This window comes from Trichosurus vulpecula, chromosome 3 (genome assembly GCF_011100635.1).
Source record: "Trichosurus vulpecula isolate mTriVul1 chromosome 3, mTriVul1.pri, whole genome shotgun sequence".
Classification (NCBI taxonomy): Eukaryota; Metazoa; Chordata; class Mammalia; order Diprotodontia; family Phalangeridae; genus Trichosurus; species Trichosurus vulpecula.
Window position 1 is genome coordinate 167037605 of NC_050575.1, and position 16559 is coordinate 167054163.

General features: G+C 38.6%; 1 protein-coding gene across 1 annotated transcript in view; it reads right to left on the minus strand.

Moving 5' to 3' along the window:
- The window catches only part of TSC1 (TSC complex subunit 1), a 40117-nt gene extending 27391 nt beyond the window's left edge, over positions 1-12726 (minus strand). The window contains 3 exon segments of the mRNA XM_036749867.1: positions 3961-4023; positions 4523-4658; positions 12686-12726. The gene's annotated coding sequence lies outside the window, so the exon portion shown is untranslated.
- Positions 12727-16559: the final 3833 nt, after the last annotated feature.

Here is a 16559-nt window from a genome sequence, read left to right on the forward strand (position 1 = left end):
ACCAGATAATCTTAGTAGGCATGTAACTCTTGCTAGCTAATTTCAAAATATATCTAAATCAAAAAAGATTATCCTAGCCTTCAAGTTTCCAAAGCATAAATATCTAACTTTATGAATCTATGATTCCAAATACTACAAACATAGATTTACATTACTGAATCCCCTAAAAGAATACAATGCCTCTTTTGGTTTTGGTGCCCAATTTCTGTATACTCAGATACTAACTTAAAAGCAGAAAATCTGTTGAGCATTTCAATAAAGTAAACAAAGCCAGCCAAATAAACTTAAGTCCAAAATACTTACAGAGTATAGTAAACAAGGAAAAAGGTGAATTTTTTTTTGTCTTAATTTAAAAAAACTAGTATAAAAATCTGCTGAATTTCCCTGTGAAATCAAAAGCATACAGTATTTTAAAAAGCTGATTGGTAATGCCCTGGTCATACAAGAATCTGAGATTTAAAGATAATACAAAAAAGCCTGGAATTTCAAAGGCTCTAAACTTAAAAACCTGATGACTATAGACTTGAAAGATTTTAAAACTGAAAGGGACCTTACAGGTCATATAGTCCAAATCCTTTATTTTGCAAGATGAGGAAAGTGAGATCCAATTATAGAAGAGACAAAGTAGGAAATAGAAGGTCTTTGACTCTAAACATGCCCATTCCATTAAACCCACAAACAATAAATATTCATTTTATAACAATACTCATACCTCTGAAAATCAATGCTTTGATATTATATTCGTTTTTTAAATTTTTTTTTACTTTTTTGCTTTTTGGCAGAGCATTGGGGTTAAGTGACTTGCCCAAGGTCACACAGCTAGTATGTCAAGTGTCTGAGAACCAGATTTGAACTCCGGTCCTCCTGACTCCAAGGCTGGTGCTCTACTCACTGCACCACCCTAGCTGCCCCTCGATATTATATTCCTAATAAACCCCATGTCATAGCTACAAGTACAAACCCTAAATCGGGGCTGCTCAAAACATGGGCCCCGCAGTGTGATTCATACGGCCCACCTACTAGCACAGAAATTTACATAAATGCTTTAGTAAACGAAGCTGAGCTACCACAGAGCTCTCACTAAAAAGGCAAATCAAATATATTGTCTATTGTTTCAATAAAACCTAAGGTTGGATAGCCCTGCCCTAAGTCTTACGGATGAGAAAAGAGACAATATGACAAGTAGCATGTGACTTGATGAAAATTTTTACATTATTCATTTAAGAATTCCATGGTTGAAGAATACTCAAGTCTAGTACCCAAATACAATGATACTTACCCAGCTCTTAACCATATATAATTAGGCAATCATAAGATGCTGTTTAGTTCAAAAAAAAAAATGGCTGGATAGCATGAATAACTAAATAGGAAATCAAGAAGTGTGTGTGTGTGTGTGTGTGTGTGTGCGTGCGTGAGAGTGTGAGTGTGAGAGTGTGAGGAGTGTGAGTGTGTGTGTGTGTGTGTGTGTGTGTGTGTGTGTATGTGTGAAATATTCACTTAGATCAATAAACCTCTTCAAGAACACCAACTTGGAGATAAAATACAGGAGAAGCCAAAAGACCTAGTTCTAGGTCAGTAATGTTTTACATATCTGAAAGCATCTGAACTCACTACCATCAACTGATGAGTGTACAGCTGAGTGCTAGGTATTTTAGGTATACCTTAAGTGAATAGTCAAAGTTGTAGGTAAGTGAATAACTCAGAAAATCCGACTATGCTACATTATTATTTCTGAATGCATAGCTCACCTAATTATAGCATTCTGTTCAAATCAAATAGCCCCCATCTACTACATATTCACACTGTCTACAGAAACAGGTCCCTTGCACCTAGGTTTAGGTCTTATTTTTAAGTCCTAAGTAAAAAAATGTGAAGATCATGTGCATTATCTAACACTTAGGCCCAGCTAACACTTGTATATATAAAAATAACTACGATATTTGACTGATCTTCATTGTGCTAACAGTAAAAAACACAATTATTGTTGCCCTAAGTATATAGTTTGGACAAGGAAAGAAACAAATCCAACTAACTTTTAAGAAAAGGAAGGTAAAGTAAAAGTAGGATAGAAGTTCTGCTTTAGTGGGATGTTTAAATCAGTTCTAAGAAGACAAGCACTCAACTCCCACAGCTGTCTATCAAGTTTTTTAGGCCACTTAATTACTTCCAAAATGTTCCTTTTTGTTCCTGAGACATCAGCAGCTCAGTTACAAAGTAGTCAAGTATGTATAACTGAGCTTCCTAGTCACAGAAGCCTTCTAATTAGGAAACGCATTTTTAATAAATTTTAATGAAACAAGACATTTGTAAAGTGCTTTGTAAATTTTAAAGCATTATCTTAATATATCCTCTTTGCAAACCTTAAAGCACTATATAAATGTTAGCTATTAGTATTATTATTTTAAATATATCCTCCTTCTATCTCATTCTCAAGGCCCTCCATTAACATGCTTTCTTTACAGTGCTTTCCATCACAACCATTTTACACTTTTATAATACCTACTGTCTGAACTCTCCATTTGCTACCACATAATGTATGTATTTTCTTTGTATATATACCTTGTTTACCTATTCAGATTGTAAACTAAAGGAGAGAAACTTTTATAAAGCTTTTATAAAGCTGTCCCTATGGTATCTAACACAATTTATATACATAGTTGGTACCCAAATACTGAATTTGTTATTGAATTTGCTTTTTGGTGCTTTTTCATCCATTTTTTTAAAAAAATCTGATTTTCCCCATCCCAAAAGAATTAATGGAAAACTGGATTGAGTTTTAAGTTAGCTACTTGTCACCTTGTTGAACCTTCAGACACAATTCCTATTAGCATTCTTAGTACTTCAAAGATTTGTGATTTTGTTGTTGTGAGCTCTCCCTTCACTGATTTAGACTTCAGGCTCTTTACAATTATAGAATAACAATTTCAGGAATTTCCTCGGCTGAAAAATTCAACGCTTTGCAGCCAACCTGCTCATGAGCATCAACCTCAACCAGTAGAAATGCCCTTTATGAAGCACAGAAAAACAAGAGGCTTGAAAATGGAAATGACAAAACTCAGAGAAGCTTCAAAAGAGAAAAACTTACACCTATTTTCACAGGGGGCAGCTAGGTGTCATAGATGATAGAGTGCCAGGCCTGGAGTCTTTCTGAGTTCAAATCTGGCTACAGACACTTACTGTGTGACCCTGGGCAAGTCATTTAACCCTGTTTGCCTCAGTTTTCTCATTTGTAAAATGAGCTGGAGAAGGAAATGGCAAACCACTCCAAAATCTTTGTCAAGAAAACCCCAAATGGGGTCATAAAGTTAGACACGACTGCAAATGATTCAACAACAAAGATTTTCACAGGATCACAAATTTAAAGCTGGATGAGACCTCAAAGGCTCTCTAGTCCAACCTCCTCATTTTACAGATGAGGAAACTGAGGCCCAGAAAGGTCTAACAAGTACTTAGAGATGGAATCTGAACCCCTGTCCTCTGACTCAAAATACAGTATTCTTTTCACTGTATCACAGTGCTTTTCTTAGTCTATAATCAACAAAATCCACATAAAGAGCAGAAATTACTAAGGTAAAAATATCAGGTTTATTACTTCATAGGTTTGTCACTATACACCTCAGCTTCATTACATGAAGGTCATAAATATCACAACATTAACACTACCAGATGACTTATATTAGCCAATTACCAATATATTCATACCAGATACGATTTCATTCTCAACTCCTCAAAATATATATATACTATTCTCCTACAACAGATGACACCCTTGCTGTAATGATCAGCAGATTAACAGGTCAACTATAAGATCATAAAGCCTGTACTTACCTCTGCAAAGATAATGTCTAAAATGTAGAACATACTCCCCCACCCCCCCCTTAGTGGGGGAACTGAGACAAAAATGACACGAAGTTTTTGCCCCCAAATTAGAATGACAAATCACAAGGGATTATGCTCTACCTGTTCTATGGACAATTAGTACTTCAGTTTCCAGCGCTGCCAACCTGGTGTCTTTCATGATCTCTAAAGGAAAAAAGAAAACAACAACAAAAAACACTAGATTAGTATAAACACTAATCTTATAATAAAATATGCTCACAGAACATTAGAGTTGGAAGGGACCTTAGAGGTCATCTATTTGAATAAATCTAACCTTTCTTCCAGGTGACATCCTTCTAAACCGTGGAAACCAGTTATTGTACCCACCCTCCTTGCTCCCACCAGGCTAAATACCTAAGTTCCCACAACCGTTCATCATGTGACATGTTTTCTAGACCCTTCAACGCTCTGGTGATCCTTTTTTGGACAAGATCTAGACTTTAAAATGTGACAGCCTAAATTGTTCACAATGCTTAAAATACTGTCTTACCAGTGCAGAATATGGTAGGACCCATGTTTCCTTTGACATAGATGTTATTTCTACTAGTATGGTCGAGGATTACATGAGCTTTTTGGCCTCTCATGCGACATTACTGACATAGCCTCTCTCTCCCCTCCTCCTCTCCCCCATCTCACCACTTACCCAATGAGTTAAGCCCTGAGGGGCTCTCACTTCTGAGGTCTGGCACAGTGAAGAGTGAGGACTTTGAGTGGGGCACTATACCCACCAGACTGTAATGCAGGTATCCTAAGGCAAGTTCAGGGAGGACAGAAATAGCCTATGAAGCAGAAGGGCAAAAGCTTACTTGGTGTATATTATTTAGGATGAATAAACCACTGAAAGTGGGCTCTATGAATGATATTCTATATTTACCTAGTAATTAAGGCTTGAAGAGCAGTAGGTTGGAAGCAACTAAGTTATTAAAAAATAGCCAATCTTGTCAAAACTAAACTGACTGCAGAGCTTTAACCATTTTTAAACTATTGATCCAGGTGACAGGAAAGACTGTACATCAAGGTTGTACAGACATTTGTAGTAGTAATCAAAAACAATTCTCCTTATTAGATGATGTACCTAAGTTATTCTACAATGCTATGAGGCAGGTCCATTTCAGTAAGGTAGAAGAAGCTTCTATCCAGGTCACTCAACCAAGCACATAACTAGGATTGACATACAAGACCTCACATCTAGAAGAAGCTTAGTCAACTACTCAGTCTACTCTAGTGAGTTAGATAAACTCCTTATTTACATTAATTCCAGTCTGTATTATCAACCTAAAAAAATAGAACAGAAGGATAAAGTTGTGATCATTTATACACCACACCCAAATCTTTTCCAGTTTTGTCTCTACAATCCTTCCAACTGGACTATTCACCACTATCAATTCATCCTGCCCTTCCCTGACTCTGTCTACCTAAAAATGTTTTTTACATACCAACTTCTACCTACCTGTCAAGGCCTAGCTCAAATATCATCTCTATCACAAGGCTTTTCTTGATTTTTCTCCCTCCAGCAATCTCTTCTCTCTCCTCTTATTGCACTTACTATATATTCACATTATACTTATATAATAATCACTGCCTTATACTCTTCTACAAGACTAAGTTTCAAAAGTCAGGGATGTTGACAATCTTTGAATCCCTCATGGTAACACAGTGCCTTTGTACACAGTAAGCACTCAACTGTTGAATCAGTGAATTACAGAACAGTAAAACAACTATTTCAGTTCTAATCTTTTTTGTGTCATAGACCCCTTTGGAAGTTTGGTGAAGCCTATGGACCTTCTCAGAATGTTTTTAAATGCATAAAGAAAATATATAGAATTATAAAGGAAGCCAGTTATAATGAACTAGTTATAAATATTAAGGAAAAATTCATGAACCCCCCAGTTTAAGAATCCCTGAACTCTTTATTGAGTGCCTAATACATGCAAGGTACTGAGGTTAAGTGTTAGGAGATTTAAAAAAAAAACCATTATCTGTACCCTCAGAAGCTTGTGTTTTAGTTATATTATATTATAATTTATAATGTGAAGCTATAATAAGAGAGATGTCAGCAAAGTACTACAGGAGGTGGGAACGGATTGGGGAAGAGTAACAAGGTTCTCTAGTTTCAAAGCAGCCTAAGATAGGTTTCATTTCTGGGTTCATGGGCAGATCGTTTTATATCTGAATTTAGAGTAGCTATGAATTCTAAAGTAATAGCTATTATTCCTATATGACCCTAAGTACAATCTTGGGGGGGGGAGGTGAGACTGGGTTTCCCTATTTAGGGTAGGCTGGAAGTACATCTCACAACTCTGAGCTCAAGTGATCCATTAACCTCAGCCTCCCCCAGTACCAGGGATTATAGGCATGTTACCACCACACCTGTCTAGTAGTATAAATCGTAAAGTCTTTTTTCCTACATCCTTACTTACGAGAAGATATTTTTCAACTGCATAAGTTAAGTAATAGCTATGAATTTTTAATCTATCAGCTATCATTTGCAGTTCAAAAAAGGATTTAAAAATGCCTTAAAAGTGTTTTACGTGTAAATATTGCCATGGAGCTCTTAGGATTCAGGAAAGAAAGTTTCATATTCCTCCCAAGAAAGAGCTATCTGTCAAAGTTAACAGTACGTAGAAACACTGGAGAGGTAGTCTGGGAATGGTTTTACAAATAAAAATGCAATTTTGTTATCAACTTTACTCTTCCCCAAAACGTTGCTTCTTCCTTTCTTGCCAAGCATAAATATAAAACAGCAACTCACTGAATGAAATCGTTAAACTGATATGATGTGAAGGAAGGTAAAGTTACTCTATCATGTTAATACTTCTGTTAAAGGCCAAGGCAAATTTGGATACACTATGGCAATCAGTGTATGGCCATGTGTACAAAGTTCTCTCATATTCTTTAGCAAAAAAGAATGCAAAAGCATAAGCTACCATTTGCCCTGATTATATTCCCAAAGATACCAAGTGTCTTGAACAGCATTGAAGGATCTAGGAAAAAGAGAGGAAGGCTTGCCAGAGAGTAAAACAGCTGTTAGTTAAACCTGCCAAAGTTTTCGGTCATGTTTAAGTTGTCTCTTCAGCTGTATACCTTCCAAGGTCACATTAACAGGGGCAGTAGAGAGCTCCAACTTGCTAGTTTCTAGGTTCAACAGCATACATTGCCATTTTGGCCCAGTAATCATAGTTTTGCTCCCTATATTATGAACTCAGAAACAAACTCCAGTCAACTGTCTCAAGGGCAGGAACACAACAGTTTTGGCCATAGTTTTACTCAGCATCGTCACATTCTGACAATTTGCTAGCACCAAGAATGCTTCACCTCTTCCTTATCTTCCCCCTCGCACCACACCCCCTGCCCCCCCCCCCCCCCCCCCCCCCCACACATGACAGGAGACTATTGTATGAACCTGAGAGGTTATTTAGCATTGCGTCCCCTGAGTCAGACATAATAAATCCTGGAGATCTTATAGGATGTCCACAGAATCAGAATTATAACTTGTAATTTCATCAACACGTTAAACATATACTAGAGAAGTGTCAAGGTTAATGACCATTAAGAAAAAGATTGAAAGCAAGGTACTGGAAATACTAAGATAAATACTTGCTTTTAGGTTCAAGTAAAAAAACTCAGTATTGTATAATCTTGAAGAATAGTCCTGCAACATTCAAATACACCAAAAATGGATTAGTTTCCATCTCGCTTGACAATTATTTAGAAGCTGTGAAACAGATCCTATTCTCGAAAGGCAGACACCCAAGTTCTTCACTCTTAAAAATATGATTTAAGTAGCACCTTGTTCAAAAATCAGGAGCATAACCAAAAATTTAATTGCCAGGGAAGAGCGAATTAATCTTTTAGCCTAGGGGCTTAAAAAAAATGGTTTACAGTATTTGCGGTCCATAGGGCCATCTTTAGAAGAAAGCTGCCAGCTACAAACCAACTAGGGACTTTCCAGTCTGCTAGTCGTTCAAGAAATTAATTTATGTTTATTAGAGCTTGCCAATTTTTAAAAAACAGTAATATATCTATACTTGCTTCTTTCATCTATAGCATTAGAAATATTTACTTCTAAAAATGCCTACAATAATTTAACATGGATCCACTTCTGCATCTTTATCATTACACTGTATAAACAGCTAAAGTCAAAGCAGGTAGTGATGGATTATTACAGTATGCCTGAACACATTACTTTCCCTAAATTTGTTGCTATTTATCTTTCATCTTCTCCCATACCAGATCTGACACAATGAAATCCAACATATACCTTGTTGCTCAAACACCATTCTATTTGCTTTAAGACCCTTACCAACGGGTTTGAATAATTATCATGCCTGGCACGTATCCAAGTTATGTCTTTAAGAGGAGAATGCGGAAGTGCAATGCTGAATGCCCTCCTCACTCTTCTGACATAGAAGCACTCTTTACTTTATGACTCCCTCTTCTACACTTTACTGGCACTGAGGCCCCTACACAACAAAAGACAGGATTACATGAGTAAACGATATGATTTTGTGAATTTTTATTGACAATTAAAATGACTAACTTAACAGCATTTAGATTCTAGAGGTTTAGAAAGGTAAATTTATCACTTATTTTATTACCTGAAATAACCAACAGATGTTAAAACTAACAGAGAAACTGGCAATTATAACATTGTTAAGATTAGGCCTGTTTTCAGGTCAATTTAAATGGAAGCTTCTATATTGTTCATTTTGCTCCTGTGCCCTTTAATATAAAATGAAAGTCACATACCTCTGTCCAGGCAAGTCATTTGGGCTACATTTTGGCTCATTCTGGAAACTTGATTTTAGGAAAGTCACTGACAAGCTACAAAATAACCAGAATGATGCGGGGACTCAAACTACACATACCTTAAGAGGATCTGTTAAAGAACTTTGAGATGTTTAGCTTAAAAGATTTAGGAAGAAGATGATTGCTTTTTTCAAGTATTTGAAAAGCTATTTAAAAAAAAAAGTGGGGCCAATTTCTTTTGCTTGGTCTCAGAAGTCAGAACTAGGACTTGGGAGTAAGGAGAAGGTGAGAAGTCACAGGAAAGCAGATTTTTTTTTTGACAAAGGATAAATTTCCTAAAAATTAGAGATGGGATGCCTTAGTAGGGAATGGTCTCATCACTTAAGGTATTTAAGCAAAGACAGAGCTACTCAGAAATCTATGGATGATGAAATGACTTCTGGTGACTCTTCTAATTCAGATTTAAGAAAACTGCATTGTATTAATTTGTGAATACTTAAGTATGGAAAAAGGAAACTCTATTTGAATACATACCACATATAACCATACTCCTAATTACAATGAAAAAAAACCAGTCCCTTAAAAAATAAACACCACAAAATAACATACTAAAGAAAAGACTACAAGGAATTTCATAAATTAGTAAGAAAAAAAGTTAGGCAGTAATTTTATATAGGTTCAGAGCAGTGAATGTTTCTAGGCTATTAAAGGTATAATATATCACCAACAAGTAAAGTCTAGTTGTTTAGATATAATAAAGTCACTAGCATTTTGTTGTGGCAAGTCAGAAACAGGGACTCCTTCAACTCAAGAAGTATTTATTAAGCACTTACTATGTGTTATGCAATGTACTAAGTATTGAAGATACAGCAAAATAGTTTCTGCTGTCAAGGAGCTCACATTCTAGTGTGGAAGATGAACACAAAACTATACAAACAAGAAATAGTCAAGATAAATTTGAGGTAATCTCAAAGAAAAGACATTGGAGTGGGGTGGATTTGGTGGTGAAGGTAGGATTTGAACTGAGTACTGAAAGAAGTCAGTGAAGCCAGGAGATGAAGAGGAAGATATCAGGCACGAGCGGGAGCCAGTGAAAAGGCTGGCAATCAGGAGATGGAGTGCTGTGTGTAAGGAATAGCAAGAAGACCAACCTCAGAAAAATTTAAATCATAGAATCTTGGAGCTGGAAGGTACCTCTTTGTTGGACTAAAAATAATTTCGCCCAACACTCTTACTTTAAAAATGAGGCCAGAAAAAGTTAGGTGACTCAACAAGTTCACACAGCTAATAGGATTCAAGGGAAAATTTACTTATTTCATTGCAAGGTTTCTAATACGCCACTGGATTGACTCTTTGGTGGTACATATGAACTTAATACTATAAGATATGTAAAAGCTTTAGTCCACTGTGGCAAGATAATAAAGTGTACATTTGTACAGTTTCCTAGAGGAGTCTCAGATAGTGTTAGGTTCCCTCTAGCACCAAGTTTAGGATAAATTAAAAAAAAAAAAACCTCATTCACAGTACTCTGCATGCAATAGTCACTTATTAAATATTTGCTGAATGAATGAAAACAAACTAGATTTGTTGAGTATCTATATCCAGTGCTATATTATAAAGATTAACCTAAATAAAGAGCAAATACAAACCTAAAAGAAGTCATGAAACTGCTACTGTAGGCATACTGGATAGCTCTTAAGTTATTCATTTGCCCTGATACACTGATGAAATTGTACAGTTTCACTGCATAAATGAGACACTTAGGAATCAGGGTCTTTCCTGGTAATACACTGCATAACCACTACACCATATATACCAGAACTCTGTTTTGATATGTCAGTGAGAGTGCAATGATTCACATGATGAGGCAGTTTATGGGTTCTCAAATCTAGAACGAACAGGTTAAGGAAGCTGACAAAGGCATTTTAACTAAGGGTTTAAAAACATATCATGTGCTTCATGACACCAAGAAATGCATGAAGCAAGAAAAGCTGACATCATCTACCTTCTTAGAAATGACATACTATAGTTGTTTTGTGTTTTGGATAAGATATTAACTTTAGTAGGTATGGAGAAGGTGGTATTTTCCATTTATATCTACTATAAATACCCTTTAAGCTTACACCAGGTGGTTATAAGAAGGTTCTGTAGCTCCCCAGGGCAATAGAAAAGAATGTTTCAGTGTTGAGTAGCCTCATTTGCCTGATGCATGACTGTTAAAAGTATATTTCCCTACACAGCCCCAAATCAGTTTATACATTTGCATATTCAGGGTTTATTTAGGGATGTTCAATTTAAGGATCACAGGTGTTCACTGCATAAATCAAGAGTTCTCTGAAGAATGGGTTTAATACTGCCTCCTGAAATTTACAATTCCATTTAGCCAGGATGTACTTGAATTTGGAAGACTACAAGTTCATCCCAAGATTACAAAAAACAAACATCTCAGATTAAAATTCTTCATACATTAGCAAACATATATATATATATACAACATATATACACACACACATACATATATATATAATATCTTGACTAGCTGTCAAAATCTAACACAAAAGCTTATTTTCTTGGAGAAAAATATTCTGTTTTGGGTACTTATTTATGGAACTTAAATAGCCTAGCATAAATACACCTTGCTACATTAAGTTTTTTATACTCCAAGTCAACATTTATAAAGTGCCTGTAACCTGGTAGGCAATGGGAAAGAAAAGGACAATCCCCACTCTTACTACTTAACAGGAGGGATCCAATACGTACACAAACAAGTATAATGCAAGACATGGTAAGATAGGGCAAAGGAGGCATCCAGACCTAACCTGTTAAAAAGGTCCTGAATGGTTTTTTTTAACATAATACTTAGATAATACATACAAAATATAATGTTTATGATATTGCCATTTTATGCTTTTGGTGGAGGAGTAGCTTATTTCTCCCGTTAACAGACAAGAAACCCCACTCCACCACCCCACGCCCCAAAAAAATTGAAGAAAGAAAGAAAACGAAATCCAAAATACTAACTCCATCTCCTCTGAATGACAAGAGTGGGAACCTGGACATGAACGATTTAGCTAGATTTAGCAAACCCAGTAAAGGTTTCAGAACTAGAAAACAGAAGATTCACTGACACCAAAGTAAAATCCTTTATCACTGCATGCAAAGAAAATGCTTTTAATAAAGCAGCCACCTCCAGAAAAGGTCTCTTCACCCTCAGCTCTCTTAATGAATGAATGGATGACCTGTAGTTGGTTCGAAGTCACTGCAAATAGCATTTTAAGTATTACTTGTGCTGACAGTTACCTTAACGTCATCAGCAATTAACGGGCAAAAACCACTTCTCCTCTTGGACCTCAGTTCCCTCATTTGACAAATGAGGAGTTTAGACTAGACGATCTCTAAGGTCTCTTCCAGCTTTAAACCCTGTGAATGAGCTGAAGCTCCCAAGTGCAAAGCACTCAATTAAGATAAATCTCCACCGAGGCAGAGTGGGGGGAGGGAGAGAGAAAATGAGGCTGAAGTGCAACAGGACACTTAACCTCCCTCCCTCCATTCATTCTCTCTTCGACCCTTCCGATAGGGTCTCCGGCCCTTTCCCCTCGCCACCCCCTAGAGAGTCAAGTGGGCTGATCTCCTCAGGGAAACTGTGTTTCCCACCCCCGGGGAAGCCGTCACCCCAGAAAATGAGGAGAGGAGAGGAGCAGGGAAGAGGGCCCATCATCTCGGGGCGCCCCTCGGCACCGGGGCCTAGGGGGGGGGGGCCTGGGGTCAGGCGCGGTCCGAGGGACAATCCAAGGGGCCCGCCCCCCTCTTCCTAGGGAGCTACCAGTCCCCGCAGGGCCCGGCCCCCAAAGGGAAGAGAAGGGGAAAGAAAAAGGGGAGGGGGCCGCAAATGAAGCCCCCCTCCTCCCAAACGCCCAGCACCAGCGCCCCCTCCTCCGGCCAAGACCTTCCGCTAACAAGCCCTCCAGAGCGCGGGCCAACCCCGGGATCCCCGGTGAGAAGGAAAAGAGCGACACCCTTATACTCACCCACCGCCTCCTCCCCCTTGGCTGTTTACCTCTCACAGCTCCTCCAGTCTACAGGGCGCCGCCATCTTGGACGTACAGCGCCCCCCCCTCCCCCTCCCCTCCCTCGCCGCGCGCTGCAAAAACTTCTGGAGACTTCCGCCACGGAAAAGAGTCCCCGCTGACACCCCCCCCACCCCCCCCCACCCCTCCAATTCAACCGCGGAGGTTTACCGTGGCCCTCCTGGTTGTTAGACCTCCCACAGGAGATAAAGAATACCTCTCTGTGGAATGGGAATGTGTCTATAGGAACTAAAAAATGAGCATAAAGTGTGCTTGTTGCGGGGGGGGGGGGGGGGGGTGGGGGGGGGGGGGCGGGAACTGGCGGAAGGATTGAGACAGAAGGCCACGGTAAAGTCTTGTGACTTTGAAGGCGGCAGAAAGAAGCGCCGGCGCTGCAGGAGGAGCCACGAGAAACGGGGCGGGGGGGAGGGGGGAGTGGAGTCACGTGACTGATTCTTTCCGAAGGGGGGGGGCGCTGCTAAGGAGGGATAACAAGTTCATTCGGTCCGGGTGTGGTTTTAGCCAAGGGTTCCTATTTTCTGCCATTCTGTTTGTTTTTTCCCATCCTCCTTCTTCCTGCAGAACTATAGGATTTAAGGCTGGAAAGGATCTGGGGACTACTTGTTGAGACCCTGTTCCCAAGGGAATGGAGAGACCTGGGCCAGGCACTGTTTGTTAAGAGGCCTGACTTTGAACCTCAAAGGAAATGGTAGCTCATCTACCTCGATAACATCCCTGCCCCTCACGTTTAAAGGGCATTGACAGCCATGATTCCATCTCACTTCTCTAACAACCCCTAAAATAAAGCATTTTACAGAGGAGGAAAGAAAGGCTGTAAGGAGGTGTATTCAGACTTGCGCAGTACATAAGCCAAAGAACAGAGACTGGAACCCAAAACACCTTTGTGCAGCAATCAGGCTTCAGGAACCCTTTCAAATAATTTGCCCTTCTCTCCCACCCAGTTATGTTAATGTCTTTAATCACTATGGACTCATGACACATTCTTTTATGGACTGGTTCAGATATGTTTCCGTAACTGCCTTTTGGACATCTCCAATCGGATATCACATAGGTGGCTCAAACTCAAGGTGTCCAACACAGAACTCTTCTTTCCCCCAAAAACCTTCCCTTCTTCCAAAAATTTCCTTGTTATTGCTGAAGGTACCAGAATCCACATAGTTATACAGGCTTGCAACCTTGGTGTCATCCTCTACTCACACTCATCCCACATATCCTCATTCTGCCACCAAATCTTGTCCTTTCTACCTTCAAAGCATCCTTTATACACATCCTTTTCTCTTCACAGAGCCACCATCTTGGTACAGGCCCTCATCACCTCACAACTGGACTATTGAAATAGCCTTCTGGTTGATTTCCCAACCTCAACACTCTTCTCACCCCATCTCACCTCAGCTGCTAAGGTGACTTTCCTAAAGCTGGTTACTCTCCTGCTCCATAAACTCCAATATCTCTCTTTTATCTCTAGCATCAAATGTAGTCTTTAATTTGGCATTTCAAGCCCTTCACAAACTGAACCCTTCCTACCTCTCTAGTTTTCTTACACTTCCCATATGACATTCCATCTCCTGACTCCCAAGCCTTTTCAGGCTCTTCCCCATGCTGGAATGTTCTCCTTCCTCACCCCTACTTCTTGGCTTCCTTCAAGCTTCTGCTTAACTCCCACCTTGTGAAGGAGATTTTTCTTTTCCAGTCCAACCTTCCTTATTCTAGTGTCTTCCCTCTGTCAAAACCTTTCATCTATGTTGAATATATACGTAATATATATGATATATGTGGATCTTGTATAGATATATAAGAGATAGAAACTTAGATATAGAAAGATATAGATATATAGATATATAGAAAGAGAGAGAACAAAACAGACACAGTTATTTATAGGTTGTCTCCTGATTAGAATATAAACTCCTTGAGGGTCAAAATCTTCCCCCCTTTTTTTTTAATCCACAGTGTCTGGCACATATTAAATGCTTGATAAATGATTGTTGATTGACTGAAGGCATTCCTCCACTAAAGTGTACATTTGGTTTGGTTTGGACTTTTATTTTGGAGATTAGGAAGAGATGAAGAAGGTAGGATTTGAGGCAGGGAAGCAAGAAGAACCTGTGGATTTTTAAAGTTCTTCACCAAAGGAGTGTTACTGTAAGAACACTACATACACATAAGGATTTGCCCTTTGTTGAGGGAAGCCATATGTGAGCCCCTTGGAAATTTGCCTAGTTTACTTTGTAAAGATAAATTTACCTTTCTCTTCCCTTGATCACAATTCGTGGCTGTGAAATCAGTTATTTGTTCTACAATTATTTATTTTACATCTGCTATATAAGCCCAGAACTGTGCTAAGTGTTTAGAGGAATTTCTAAAAAGAAGGCTAAAACATGATCCTTCCTGAAAATGCTTAAAATGTAAGTGAAGACACAACTAAAACCCAAATTCCTCAGTCTAGCACTCTTAACCTTCAATACTATAAATAAAATGTAAGGCCCTTGAAATCAGGGATTCTTTTTTTGGTCTTTTGTCATAATTCCTAGCATATAGTAGACCTTTAATACTTAAATATAGAATCAGAGAAGTTGCGGTTCTTATAAGTATATGAAACCTATAATAGGAGTAAAACTCCCATTTTCAGATTTGCTTCTTTTCATTACCACCAGTGCTATGAAAAATGGCCATTCCTCTACCTGGTGCTTGTTTGGAGTCAATTCAGCATTTATTAAGGGCCTTCTATGTGCAAGGCACTGTACTGGGGAAGAGTTGGGGGAGAAAATGAAACGCAAACAGCTCATAGTCTAGTAGGGGAATGTTACACAAATGTAAGACAAATTAGAATATAAAAAATACAAAGGAAAGATTAGAATATGATAAGCACGATGCATTAAGCACCTATATGTGCTAGTCACTGGATATGTAAAGACAAAAATAAAACAGGCCCTGCAAATCAATTAGTTTCTACTATGAAAGATGAAACCTATACACAAATAGCTAAATACAAAGTAATGCAATGTATTTCAGAAGAAATATTAATTAAACTTGTGAAAGCTGATGAGATCATCTAGGAAGAGACTATATTGCAAGAGAGAAAGCGGCCCTGGACAAAGCCTGGGGGAATAACTACACTTGTTGTCGTTGTTTGTCCTTCCTTCCCAAAGAGGACCATGACATCAGGAAGATGATGCCATGACTTGCAAATGAATTGGATTTAAATGTTGGGAGGGTTGTGCCAAGTCACCAGCCTCACTTTCTCCTCCAGAGCCATCTGGGTTCAGTGGTAAGGAATAGATCAGGACGACCAGAGGTGGCCCAGGATGCAGTGGGGTACCTTGGCCTTGAATGTCGGGGGATGACTGTACAACAATTGTTTAATTTTATCGCCGCTCTTCTTTGTGCATCTTTCAGTTTGGTTTTTATTTTCTTGTGAAGTTTTACAATCATTTCCCTTCTCTTTGATGTTTGTTTGTTTGTAGAGTAGATGAGGATCTCCACCATCTTGACTATCCTGACTTTAACCCAGGTTCCTAAAGCCAATGCAAACAGAGCACAAGGTCCTGCATGTCCTGTTTGGATTGGGAAGGTGTTGAATATTGGCCTAGCAATAGATTATGAATCTGTCTTGTTTTAATAGAATGACCAGAAAGGCTCATCCCAAGAAGGTTGACCAAAGGACAGTAGGGAAGAGGGAGAGAGAGGATAAAGACAGTACCTAATGAAAACACCATTTCATTTCTAAAGGTTTGAAAGAATTTCTGTGATGTGGAGGGTATCCGAAACAATGAAATCAAAGTCTTTTGCAGTAGTGAAGGGGTCATTGTTAATAAAATTATTTTTCATTAAGGGAGACATTTAAAG